Source organism: Pseudophryne corroboree, chromosome 2 (assembly GCF_028390025.1).
Source record: "Pseudophryne corroboree isolate aPseCor3 chromosome 2, aPseCor3.hap2, whole genome shotgun sequence".
Taxonomy (NCBI): domain Eukaryota; kingdom Metazoa; phylum Chordata; class Amphibia; order Anura; family Myobatrachidae; genus Pseudophryne; species Pseudophryne corroboree.
In genome coordinates this window covers 160038534-160051484 of record NC_086445.1, presented here as the reverse complement: position 1 = coordinate 160051484, position 12951 = coordinate 160038534, and the positions used below count along the sequence as shown (strand labels likewise).

General features: G+C 48.7%; 1 long non-coding RNA gene across 1 annotated transcript in view; it reads left to right on the top strand.

Annotated features, from left to right (window-relative positions):
- The first annotated feature begins 5941 nt into the window (after window positions 1-5941).
- Window positions 5942-12951, top strand: part of LOC135050593 (uncharacterized) — a 118844-nt gene continuing 111834 nt past the window's right edge. The window contains exon 1 of the long non-coding RNA XR_010241686.1: window positions 5942-6052. This is a non-coding gene — a long non-coding RNA (uncharacterized LOC135050593). The remainder of the gene's footprint in view (window positions 6053-12951) is intronic.

The following is a 12951-nucleotide window of genomic DNA, read 5'->3' as shown; positions in this document are numbered from 1 at the left end:
CTCTGGGTGTTTTGCGGATTCAACGTCCCTATGTCCCGCCTGTGGTTCCTTGGGATTTGTCGGTTGTTCTGGATGCCTTACAAGAGTCTCCGTTTGAACCTCTTGAGTCTGTGGACCTTAAGTGACTTACTCTTAAGGTCTTGTTTTTGCTGGCTATTGCATCTGCTAGGCGGGTTTCAAACTTGGGTGCCTTGACCTGTCGGTCACCCTTTCTGATTTTTCACCGTGACCGTGCGGTTCTTAGAACTCGCCCTGGTTATCTGCTTAAGGTGGTGTCATCTTTCCACCTTAATCAAGAGATTGTGGTTCCGGCCTTTACCTCTGCAGCTTTATCCTCCAAAGAGCAGTCTTTGGATGTGGTACGGGCTCTCCGTATTTATGTGGAGAGGACAGCTTCTCTTAGGAGATCTGATTCCCTCTTTGTCCTTTTTGGTTTTCACAAACATGGCTGGCCTGCTAACAAGCAGACCTTGACCAGATGGATTAGAATGGTGATTGCACATGCTTATGTACAGGCTGGCCTTCCAGCTCCTGCTACCATCAAAGTCCATTCTACTCGGTCTGTTGGACCTTCTTGGGAGGTCTGCCGTGCTGCGACCCTTGAACAATTGTGCAAGGCAGCTTCGTGGTCCTAAGTGAAAACGTTCATAAGGTTCTATGCCTTTGATACTTCTGCCTCCCAGGATGCCTCCTTTGGATGCTGGGTTCTTGTGTCCGCTACAGTGCATCCCCTCTCATGAGGAACTGCTTTAGGACATACCCGATGTTATCCCTGTGGAACCCCAGTGTACCCCACTGCAGAAAAGGAGATTTATGGTAAGAACATACCTTTGTTAAATCTCTTTCTGCAAGGTACACTGGGTTCCACAGGGTGCCCACCCTGACGCACTTAGCTTCTTTGGGTTGGTATGGCATTAGCCGCTGATACCTTCTCCTGTCGTGAGAATGTGGTATATGTGGCTACTAACGGTTGTCGTCTCTTTTACCTGCTACTGCATTGGACTGGTTAACAAAACTGAGCTCCTGTGCGTGGAAGTGGGGTTACAGAAGAAGCGGTGCTGTGCATCTTGGGAACAGTCAAAGCTTTTAGCCTGTTGGTGCCTCAGATCAAGATCCAACTCTACACCCCGATGTTATCCCTGTGGAACCCAGTGTACCTCGCAGATAGAGATTTAACAAAGGTAAGTTCTTACCATAAATCTCCTTTTCTCAGTTTTCTCAGTCTTTATGAACAGTTGGAGGAACAGCAGTATGCAAGCTAAAATATTCTAAAGCAAAAGTATGGAACTCCTATCTTCCGTGGAACTCCTCAGCATACAGATTCACTTCATACCAAGAATATTCACCAGTAAGGTGCATACACACTGGGCGTTTATGCCCAGCGTGTATGCACAGCAATGATCGTGAACATCGCTGGCAAGAAAATAGCTCAGGGCATACACACTGAGCTATTTTTCTAGTGCCCAGTGATGTACACGGGGGGGTCAAGGGCGGTTCTAGACCTTGTGTCGCCCAGGGCAGAAGTTTCCTGTGGCGCCCCCCCCCCCCCCCCAGGGAAAATAGAGTTGGTGCGCAGCGAAGGCGCGCTCCCAACAATAGGGGCGTGGCTTCTTCATAGGGAAGGGGCTTGTGCCCCCCTGTAGTTGTGCCCCAGTAGATTTTCCCCCAGTAGTTGTGCCCCCAGTAGATGTGCCCCCAGCAGATTTCCCCCCTGTAGCAGTGCTCCCAGTAGATGTGCCCCCAGCAGATTTCCCCCCTGTAGCAGTGCTCCCAGTAGTTGTGACCCCAGTAGCTGTGCCCCCAGTAGTTGTGACCCCTGTAGTTGTGACCCAGTAGCTGTGCCCCCAGTTGATTTTCCCCCTGTAGCTTTGCCCCCTCTAGCAGTGCACCCTGTAGTTGTGACCCCTGTAGCTGTGCCTCCAGTAGTTGTGCCCCCTGTAGCTGTGCCCCCAGTAGTTGTGCCCCCAGTAGTAGTGTCCCCAGTAGTAGTGCCCCCAGTAGTTGTGACCCCTGTAGCTGTGCCCCAGCAGCGCCGCTTACAAGCACACACACAAAAAAAACCCAATACTTTCCAGCCCCACTCCAGCTTCCCGACCGCTGCTGTGCTGCCCTCCGTATCTGGCCGCCGGCTCCTCTCTATGAGAGAGACTGTCATCACATCTCTCCTATAGCAGCGCCACACAGACACTAGAGGTCAATTATGACCTGTAGTGTCTGTCAGTGGTGCCGGCTCTAGCTGGGGAGTGGGGACTGGGAGCGGGGATCAGGAATAGCGGCTCTTGCCACTGCGGCGCCCTCGGTGACAGCAGCGCCCCGGGCAAAAAGCCTGCTTGCCAGTGGCAAGAGCCGCTACGGCCTGACGGACGATGGCGGCCAGCGATGATGCGGGAGTCGCATCAGCACTCACCGCTCATTGCCCGGCCATTCAAACTGGCCGAGTTTGAGCTCAAAGTAGCTCAAAATGCCCAAAGGGAGCTACTTTGAGCTAAAAATTGGCCATTGTGTATGTTACACAAATTAGACCTCTATAACTTATTATCCATCACCGTAATGAACAATACAAGTATGAATGGTTGCCCCAACTATGAATCAACAGTTATATTGCACATATTTCAAAGGAGATATATAAAAAGATATTGACAGATCGCTAATGCCGAATATTTATAGGGATAAGAAAGACTTCAAGCAGGGCAGTTATACACAACATTTACACACTATACAGTATGTCTTGCACATTGACTAGCACATCAGTCACATGATTAAATGATGTGATTAAATGATGACACCACCTTTATCTAGTCATGCACAAAATCCTGACACAATAATTGCACAGTCAGTTTCAGCAGTCACTGATTAATAAGGATAACTGATCATTCACCCATTCGTTCAACACCTCAATTGTCAGATTGGGAACAGGCTTCTTCAATATCCCTACATTGCCAGTGACCCTGAGTAAGTGTTTGAACGGTTACTGCATAGTTATAAATGACAAACTAGTGCAGAATGAGCCATCTGCCTTATATGTCACCCATTGATTAATATGTGAATGACTTTATAGATATGTGAAATGGAATTTACATTTTCTTAACTTGTGAGAAGTGACTGGTATGCTGCCCCCTTCTACAATGACATGGAGAAAATGCTATTATATGGGGCTGGTGCAAAGTTTAATGCGAGGCGTCTATAATTACTGCTGTATCGGGGTGTATTCGTCGGAAAGACGTCAGTTTCCAATTTTTTAGGTCGGAAGGGGTTCCGACCTATTCAATGCCGGCTCAGATTTTCCAACAAGTCGGGAATTTACGACTTGTCGGAAACCACGTGGATTGTCGGAAACGCGGCCAAACCCAACAGGTTTTAGCCTCGTTTTCGACAATGTCAATCCGACTTTAAAAAAAGTTGGCTAGGCATTGTCGGAAACGGGCCAAACCTGTCGGGTTTGGCTCGGCATTGAATACTCACGTCGGATCCTTTCCGTCGGAAAGGATCTGACATGAATTGAATATACCCCATTGTGTGCAACTAGATTAGCAAACAACTATGCAAGAGATCCATCCCTATCCTTATGCCGGGAATTACATTAACATCCAAAGTGCGAATTTGCACCAGCCCTGTTCTTGGTGTAATAAAACAGGTGTATACACTTCCAGCCAACTCTGCGTAAACCGCAACTACTGTACCTCATTTTACTAAACTCTTGGTGACCAGAGGCGTAACTAGGGGGGGTTGAGCAGTGCACTAAGCGCTGCGTGGGGGGGCGCCATCTGCCAGGGCATCTTGCCTGCCACTGCTATTGTGCTGCTGTCGCCCTCCTACCCGTTATCATTGCATCGACGTGCTAGGCCTGTGGTACTCAGCGGCGTTCCCGCAACATGCAGCTCTCTGCCTCCCTTCTAATTGTGCTGCTGCTGCTGATCATGATGCCAGCATCACGCTGCCTGAACTCCCCACTGCATAGCTCCGAACATGACCCTCTGCTCTTGGACTTCCATCTTAATTTATGATTGCTATCACCTGTGCTGAAACACCTTTCTTATCGATTAACCTATTTAACACAGGTGCCGGCAATCATACCTTAAGAGAAAAGTCCAGAAGAAGAACATTTTGTCCCTCCTGGAGAGGGTCATGTTGGGAGGTATGCCACTGCTTCCCTTGGCCTCACCCAGTTCCCGCTCCCTGCTCCTCGGCTTTCAACGTCCCAGCTCCCGGCATCCGGTTCTCAATGTTCCAGCTGAAAGTTAGGGTGGGGTGGGGTGAGGGGAAACAGGCAGAGGGGCCAAGAATTGGGGTTGGGGGCACAGGGAGACAAGAATGATGGGGAGACAACGCAGGGGGAGATAATGGTTTGGCTGAGAGACGACGCTGGGTGGGAGATGATGGTGTGTTGAGAGACAACGCAGGGGAAGGCGATGGTGTGCTGAGAGACGACGCAGGGGGAGGGGATTGTGTGCTGAGAGATGACGCAGGGGGAAATGATGATGTGCTGAGAGATGATGCAGGGGGAGGTGATGGTGTGCTGAGAGACGACGCAGGGGGAGGGGATGGTGTGCTGAGAGACGACGCAGGGGGAGGGGATGATGTGCTGAGAGACAATGCAGGGGGAGGTGATGGTGTGCTGAGAGACGACGCAGGGGGAGGAGATGGTGTGCTGAGAGACGACGCAGGGGGAGGAGATGGTGTGCTGAGAGATGATGCATGGGGAGGGGATGATGTGCTGAGAGATGACGCAGGGGGAGGGGATGGTGTGCAGAGAGACGACGCAGGGGGAGCCGATGGTGTGCTGAGAGATGACGCAATGGGAGGCGATGGTGTGCAGAGAGACAACGCTGGGTGGGAGATGATGGTGTGCAGAGAGACAACGCAGGGGGAGGCGATGGTGTGCTGAGAGACGACGCTGGGTGGGAGATGATGGTGTGCAGAGAGACAACACGGGGGAGGCGATGGTGTGCTGAGAGATAATGCAGGGGAGGTGATAGGTATGTAGTTACGTTGCCGGCAGTCAGGAGGTCGGCAGTCAGGATACCAATGCCACAATCCCGACCACTGACAATGCCGTCAGCCGGAATTCCAGCTAACAGGGGCTATTCCCACTCATGGGTGTCCACGACACCGATACGGTGGGAATATAACCTGTGTCGAATGCAGCGAGCCACCGAGCCAGTAGCGTGGTGAGCGCAGCAAACCAGCTTGGGGCTTCATTATGCTCACCCCCCGCCAGCATTGTAGCGGTCGGGGCCCCGGCGTCAGTATGCTGACTGCTGGGATATTGTCCGCTGGCATCCCATGCCCAATGTGAGGTGATGGTGTGCTGAGAGACGACGCAGGTGTAGGTGATGGTGTGCTGAGAGACGACGCAGGGGGAGGTGACGGTGTGCTGAGAGATGATGCAGGGGGAGGTGATGGTGTGCTAAGAGACGACGCAGCGGGAGGTGATGGTGTGCTGAGAGATGATGCAGCGGGAGGTGATGGTGTGCTGAGAGATGACGCAGGGAAAGGTGATGATGTGGTGAGAGACGACGCAGGGGGAGGTGATGGTGTGCTGAGAGATGACTCAGGGGTAGGTGACAGTGTGCTAAGAGATGACGCAGTGGGTAGGTGATAGTGTGCTGAGATGACGCAGTGGGTAGGTGATGGTGTGCTGAGAGATGACGCAGGGAGTAGGTGATAGTGTGCTGAGTGACTGCGCAGGGTGAGAGATGATGTGCAGAGAGACGATGCAGGGGGAGGGGAGGTGATGTTGTGCTGAGAGATGATGCTGGGGGAGGTGATGGTGTGACTGAGAGATGACACGTGGAGGAGATGATGGTGTGGCTGAGACACAGTGGGGGAGATGGTATGGCTGAGAGATGCAGGGGCAGAAAGTGACACAGGTTACACGAGTCTGGTTGAACTGCTGTTGTATGATGCTGACCTTGTTAATATTCCTACACAAACAGACATCTTCTGGATGATGTAATCTCCTAGATGAATAGTGAATATCAACTGAAGACGCTGTCTGCCTTAGAGGATACATTCCTTCAGAGGGTCCACATTGTGAGAAACCATCATATAGGTAAGGTACATGTGGAATTGAAATGAATGTTCCTAGAGTGATAAGAAACAGGTGGTGTGTCATGTTGGCACGCCCCCTTCTGGTTAGTGGCCATGACAATTTTTTAGCCATGCACACGCTTTACGTTGTTGGTCTTTATTTTATTGGGGGATGGGGGGGGGGGGGGTGCCATTCTTAATCCTGATCTAGGCTACAAGAACCCTAGTTACGCCTCTGTTGGTTACGATGCCCAGCCCAGCTACGCCCCATCAACTGCAAATGGAGATGTGACTGAAGTGTGTGCCACTGTACATAACCTGTACTAGACACGAGATATACTCCACAAACTGACCTATGTTCAGTCTGCTCCAGCCCCTCTATGTTGGATTCAGTATATCCCAGTTGTTGGGATGCCGGCGGTCACATGACCAAAACCGGCATCCTGACATTGAAGATCCCGGCGTCGGAGGGTGTAAGTTTTTTTTTAATTCACCCTCCCCTCCCCTAACCCTCCAGGAATGGCAGCTAGGACTACCCTGCCAGGGGTGGCAGTTAGGGCTAACCCTAACATGCTTGTATTTTCCCAACCACTCCCACAAACGCCATGTTACCTCCCACTAACGGTCACTTTCTGGCAATCGCTATGCGATCATACTTTGGTGGGCCTGCAATTGCATTGCAAATGCATTTTGAGCTTCAGTACGTGCGTTGCGGGTGCAGAGCATGCACAGACGTCTGATAATTGGATGATTCGCGATTTTGCAACTGAAGCTGAAAAAGGCCCCATGTCAGAAGAACTACATATTTTAATACAGTCCCTACCATGCCCCCCAACTCGAGCCAACAACCTGTCACCGCTCGGGTGGCAGGCGCTGTGCGTCTCAGTTGCACGCTCATAAGTAAAACATTGACTTTTTAACATTTAGGGGAATATTCATTAATAATTCCAATTGGACTACAATATTGAAGGATCTGATATGTCGTAAGTTGCAGCTGCAGATACAAATCTACCAGAGCAATTCCGTATTGCTTCTTTCCTGGAAGAGGTGTCCAGGAAAACAGTTGTCCCTGTCAGCGCTGCCACTGCTACTTTTGCAGCAAATTAGTAGCAGCAAAAGTTTACACTGTGGGGGTCATTCCGAGTTGTTCGCTCGTTATTTTTTTGTCGCAACGGAGCGAATAGTCGCTAATGCGCATGCGCAATGTCCGCAGTGCGACTGCGCCAAGTAAATTTGCTATGCAGTTAGGTATTTTACTCACGGCATTACAAGGTTTTTTATTCGTTCTGGTGATCGGAGTGTGATTGACAGGAAGTGGGTGTTTCTGGGCGGAAACTGGCCGTTTTATGGGAGTGTGTGAAAAAACGCTATCGTTTCTGGGAAAAACGCGGGAGTGGCTGGAGAAACGGAGGAGTGTCTGGGCGAACGCTGGGTGTGTTTATGACGTCAAACCAGGAACGACAAGCACTGAACTGATCGCAGATGCCGAGTAAGTTTGAAGCTACTCAGAAACTGCTAAGAAGTGTCTATTCGCAATTCTGCTAATCTTTCGTTCGCAATTTTGATATGCTAAGATTCACTCCCAGTAGGCGGCGGCTTAGCGTTTGCAAAGCTGCTAAAAGCAGCTTGCGCGCGAACAACTCGGAATGACCACCTGTGTTAATCCATGTGCACAGCAAATTCCAGGGGAGGTTCCAGGGGAGGCGCATCTCATTCCAATAGGAGGTAGAAGGGCTTGGTGAGCTAAAGTGTTAGTTCCACTGTCAAGCTCCCAAAACATTCAGTTTGTCGGAGCTTGATGAATTGACTTCCTCATACTAGTGTATGGAGACAGCGGCCCGCTTTGGTTCTGAATGGTAAGCAGGAAATACTTGTGATGTCTCCTGCAGTATGAATATCATGAATATCTTCGATACTTAGATTTCACAAAACTATGTAGGAAATAAAGTTTCAGCATTAAAAAAAAATGAGTGATGAATAGGCTCTTACACTTCTTTGTCACAGCAATAAGAAAAAACAGCAGTTTACAATTCATCTTATCTGTTAGTTATTTCTTTTTATTGTATATTTGAGTCTTCCATATATCTCCCAGGTTCGATGAAGACTGAATAATTTTGTATTTGTGTTGTTTCTTAATTCATTTTCGTTATATTAAATTGTATTTATCTGAATTCTTGGATTTTGACCTATCATAATGCATGACTGCATATAGCAGTGATATGTAATGTAGCACCGCCACTAGTTACCATCAATGGCGACTGCTGCCTGTGGGCTGTGGCACAGACCAAACATTGCATGGGGCAGGGGCTGGTTAACACATATAAACAACATACATGTAATGTTGTATGTAATATATGTGCTGGCTGCCTTTCCCTGGGGATTCTTTCACAGCTACCGCAGCACCCGGCACTCAGCATTCAGCTTCACTTCATCTCCCTCTATAAGCCCACCCCCAAACTCCTGTGAAATTAGCCAATGGGAGTCTGGGGGCGGGCTTATATAGTAAGGAGAAGTAAAGCCGAATGCTAAGTCCCAGGTGCAGCGGCGGCTGCGAAACGCACATGGCTGACGATCCCCAGGGTAAGCACATACATCACATACAACATTACATTACATGTATGTTTATATGTGCTTACTGCCCCCACTATGCAATGTGTGATCTGCATTGCAGTCCATGGTTGGTATCCGCCACTGGTTACCATAGTGGTCTGCGAGGCATGGCAAACATTTTTACTCTACAATGATTATGTTCCTGTCACTGGTAGCCTATTGGCACAGTTATAGATCCTGCAGCCTGGTAACAGCAATTACTAATCTAAGTTTTATGTGCTTGCTTTATTGTTATTGGAGTATAGACACACTTTGGGCTTTTTAAGTTGATCCTAGCCAGGATCATAGGGTCTAGCTGAAGCTAAAGTGAGCTGAGGCTGGACAAATGTAATATAGTATCCCAGACCGGATTAACACTGGGAACTGGGCTGATCCCTAGTTAGGGACTTGACTGGAGTACAGAGCTGGAATCCCAAGCACAGCATCCTGGAACAAATTAAGAACTCAAACAAACCACCTGAACCTAGGCGCATGGAGCTGGCACTCCCAACTGGGAACTCAGGGACACTGTACTATAGGATTGAATAAGCTAACTCAGGACTTAGTGCTAAGGAGAGGTATGAGGAACTCAGATTGGTGCGCTGGAGTGCAGACACACAGGCCTGGAACTTTGCACCCTGAGACAGAACAGGAACTGGCACCTGAACGCACTACCACATGCCTAGAGAAAGGAGACCAGACACCCGCTACCACTAATGTGCTAACAAGGTATCTGTACATTAGGACTTTGGTGGTGACTTTGGTAAAAAGCATGCTGGTCCTTAGACTGAGAGCAATTGTAACAGAAGACTTGTGAGCCCAAAAGCAGTGTGCTAGAAGTGGGGCAAGGATGCACCCAGACTCTAGTGCAGAAGGACAATGTAGCAACAAAGTCACCTTAGTTTAAAGAGGAGGACCAGCACTTAGAGAATAGTGCCATAGTGTTGGTACTAGTGGATACAGAAAGATAACTGATGATGCAGCACTTAGAGAGAATAGCAGGAATTTTGGCAATTGTGGGTTAAACAGATCAACTGATGCAGCAGGGGACTGCAATCTAGTGTACAGCAGGTAGACTCCTCCACTACCTCTCTCTTAATGCCTGTTCCCATTTTGCCCATCTCTTCAATCTCATCCCTCTCATCAGTCACTGTCCTCTCTGCATTCAATCATGCTCTTGTCTCCCCTATTCTTAAAAAAAACTCACCTTTGATTCATCTCTCTAACTACCACCCCATTTCTCTCCTCCCATTTGCCTCCAAACTCCTAGAGCGTATTGTCTTGGAAAGCCTTAACACTTTTGTTTTTCTCCCACTCCCTGCTTAACCTTTTACAGTTGGGATTTCGTCCTCTCCACGACACAGAAACTGCCCTTATGAAAATCAGCGCATTCTTGGAGTTATCCTTGACTCCCCTCTCCTTCAAACCACACATTCAGTACATCTCACAGTACTGTCAGTTCCATCTCAGAAATATCTCTATGATGAGGTCCTTTCTCATGCTTGAGGCAACTAATAGCATCATTCACTCTGTGATCATCTCCAGATTGGACTACTGTAACCTCCTCCTATCTAATCTCCGTGCATCCCACCTCAATGTTGCAGCCTGGCTCATCTTCCTCTCCAAACATGCTACATCTGCTCCCTTCCTCTATAACTATTTCCCTATCAGACTCTCCACCTCTCTACAGAACTTCAAACAGGCTCTTAAGACCCACTTCTTTATTAAATCCAGCTCTCATCCTAACCCACTGCTCCATGCTTCTTCCTCACTGTATCTCCATCTGAGTCACCCCTGTCTGTTTCCCCTCTCTGTAGAATGTAAGCTTTTCTGAGCAGGGGTCTCTACTCTCATGTGCTTTTCCTTCCCATACTTCAGGGCCGGCTCGAGGCATGTTCCACTCGAGCGGCCGCACAGGGCGCCACCCTTAAAGGGCGCCGCCATGTTGGAGCCTGGAGCTGGCCCTGTCCTGTAGCCTGCTGTGCGCGCTATGCGGCGCCGGCATCTGATGTCAGACCCCGGCGCCGCACAGTGCGCGCACTTCTGTTTCAGGCAGCGGCGCGCACATCAGCACTCCCCCTCCCTCGGCACAGCAGGTACTGGGGGCATTTATCTGGCACTGTGGGGGTCATTTATCTGGCACTGTGGGGGGCATATCTGGACTGGTGGGGGCATTAATATATCTGGCACTGTGGGGGGCCTGGGGGCATTCATGTATCTGGCACTGTGGGGGTCATTTATCTGGCACTGTGGGGGCATTGCTGGCACTGTGGGGGCATTGCTGGCACTGTGGGGGCATTGCTGGCACTGTGGTGGCATTGCTGGCACTGTGGGGTCATATCTGGCACTGTGGGGTCATTTATCTGGCACTGTGGGGGCATTTATCTGGCACTGTGGGGGTCATTTATCTGGCACTGTGGGGTTCATTTATCTGGCACTGTGGGGGGCATATCTGGACTGGTGGGGGCATTAATGTATCTGGCACTGTGGGGGCCTGGGGGCATTCATATATCTGGCACTGTGGGGGTCATTTATATGTCACTGTGGGGGCATTTCTGGCACTGTGGGGGCATTGCTGGCACTGTGGGGGCATTTCTGGCACTGTGGGGTCATTTATCTGGCACTGTGGGGTAGAGATGAGCGGGTTCGGTTCCTCGGAATCCGAACCCCCCCGAACTTCAGCCTTTTTACACGGGTCCGAGGCAGACTCGGATCTTCCCGCCTTGCTCGGTTAACCCGAGTGCGCCCGAACGTCATCATCCCGCTGTCGGATCCTCGCGAGGCTCGTATTCTATCGCGAGACTCGGATTCTATATAAAGAGCCGCGCGTCGCCGCCATTTTCACACGTGCATTGAGATTGATAGGGAGAGGACGTGGCTGGCGTCCTCTCCGTTAGAATAGATAGAGACACTTGAGTTGATTTACTACTAACTTAGTAATTTTGGGGAGCATTAGGAGTACTCAGAGTGCAGAGTTTTGCTGATAGTTACTAGTGACCACCACCAGTTTTATTTATTATTTAATATAATCCGTTCTCTGCCTGAAAAAAAAACGATACACAGTCACATACCATATCTGTGCTCAGCCTCAGTGTGCTGCATGATAATATCATCTATGTATATCTGACTGTGCTGAGTGCTCACTGCTCACACAGCTGAATTGTGGGGGAGACTGGGGTGCAGTTATAGTACAGTGCACACTTTTGCTGCCAGTGTGACTGACCAGTGACCACCAGTATATTGTCTGCCTGAAAAAGTTAAACACTCCTGTGGTGTTTTTTTTTTTTATTCTATAAACGCATTCTGCTGACAGTGTCCAGCAGGTCCGTCATTCATTATATTATATAAATATTTACCTGCAGTAGTGTTATATTTTTTTTGTTCATCTCTATCATCTTTATCATCTCTATATTAGCAGACGCAGTACGGTAGTCCACGGCTGTGGCTACCTCTGTGTCGTCAGTGCTCGTCCATAATTGTATACCTACCTGTGGTGGGGTTTTTTTTTCTATCTTCTTCATACTAGTAGTTTAGGAGTCTGCTGACAGTGTCCAGCAGGTCCGTCATTATATTATATATACCTGCAGTAGTGATATATATATATTTTTTATATCATTATCATCTCTATACTAGCAGACGCAGTACGGTAGTCCACGGCTGTAGCTACCTCTGTGTCGTCAGTGCTCGTCCATAATTGTATACCTACCTGTGGTGGGGTTTTTTTTTCTATCTTCTTCATACTAGTAGTTTAGGAGTCTGCTGACAGTGTCCAGCAGGTCCGTCATTATATTATATATACCTGCAGTAGTGATATATATATATATATATTTTTTTTTTATATCATTATCATCTCTATACTAGCAGACGCAGTACGGTAGTCCACGGCTGTAGCTACCTCTGTGTCGTCAGTGCTCGTCCATAATTGTATACCTACCTGTGGTGGGGTTTTTTTTCTATCTTCTTCATACTAGTAGTTTAGGAGTCTGCTGACAGTGTCCAGCAGGTCCATCATTATATTATATATACCTGCAGTAGTGATATATATATATTTTTTATATCATTATCATCTCTATACTAGCAGACGCAGTACGGTAGTCCACGGCTGTAGCTACCTCTGTGTCGTCAGTCACTCGTCATCCATAAGTATACTAGTATCCATCCATCTCCATTGTTTACCTGAGGTGCCTTTTAGTTGTGCCTATTAAAATATGGAGAACAAAAATGTTGAGGTTCCAAAAATAGGGAAAGATCAAGATCCACTTCCACCTCGTGCTGAAGCTGCTGCCACTAGTCATGGCCGAGACGATGTAATTCCATCAACGTCGTCTGCCA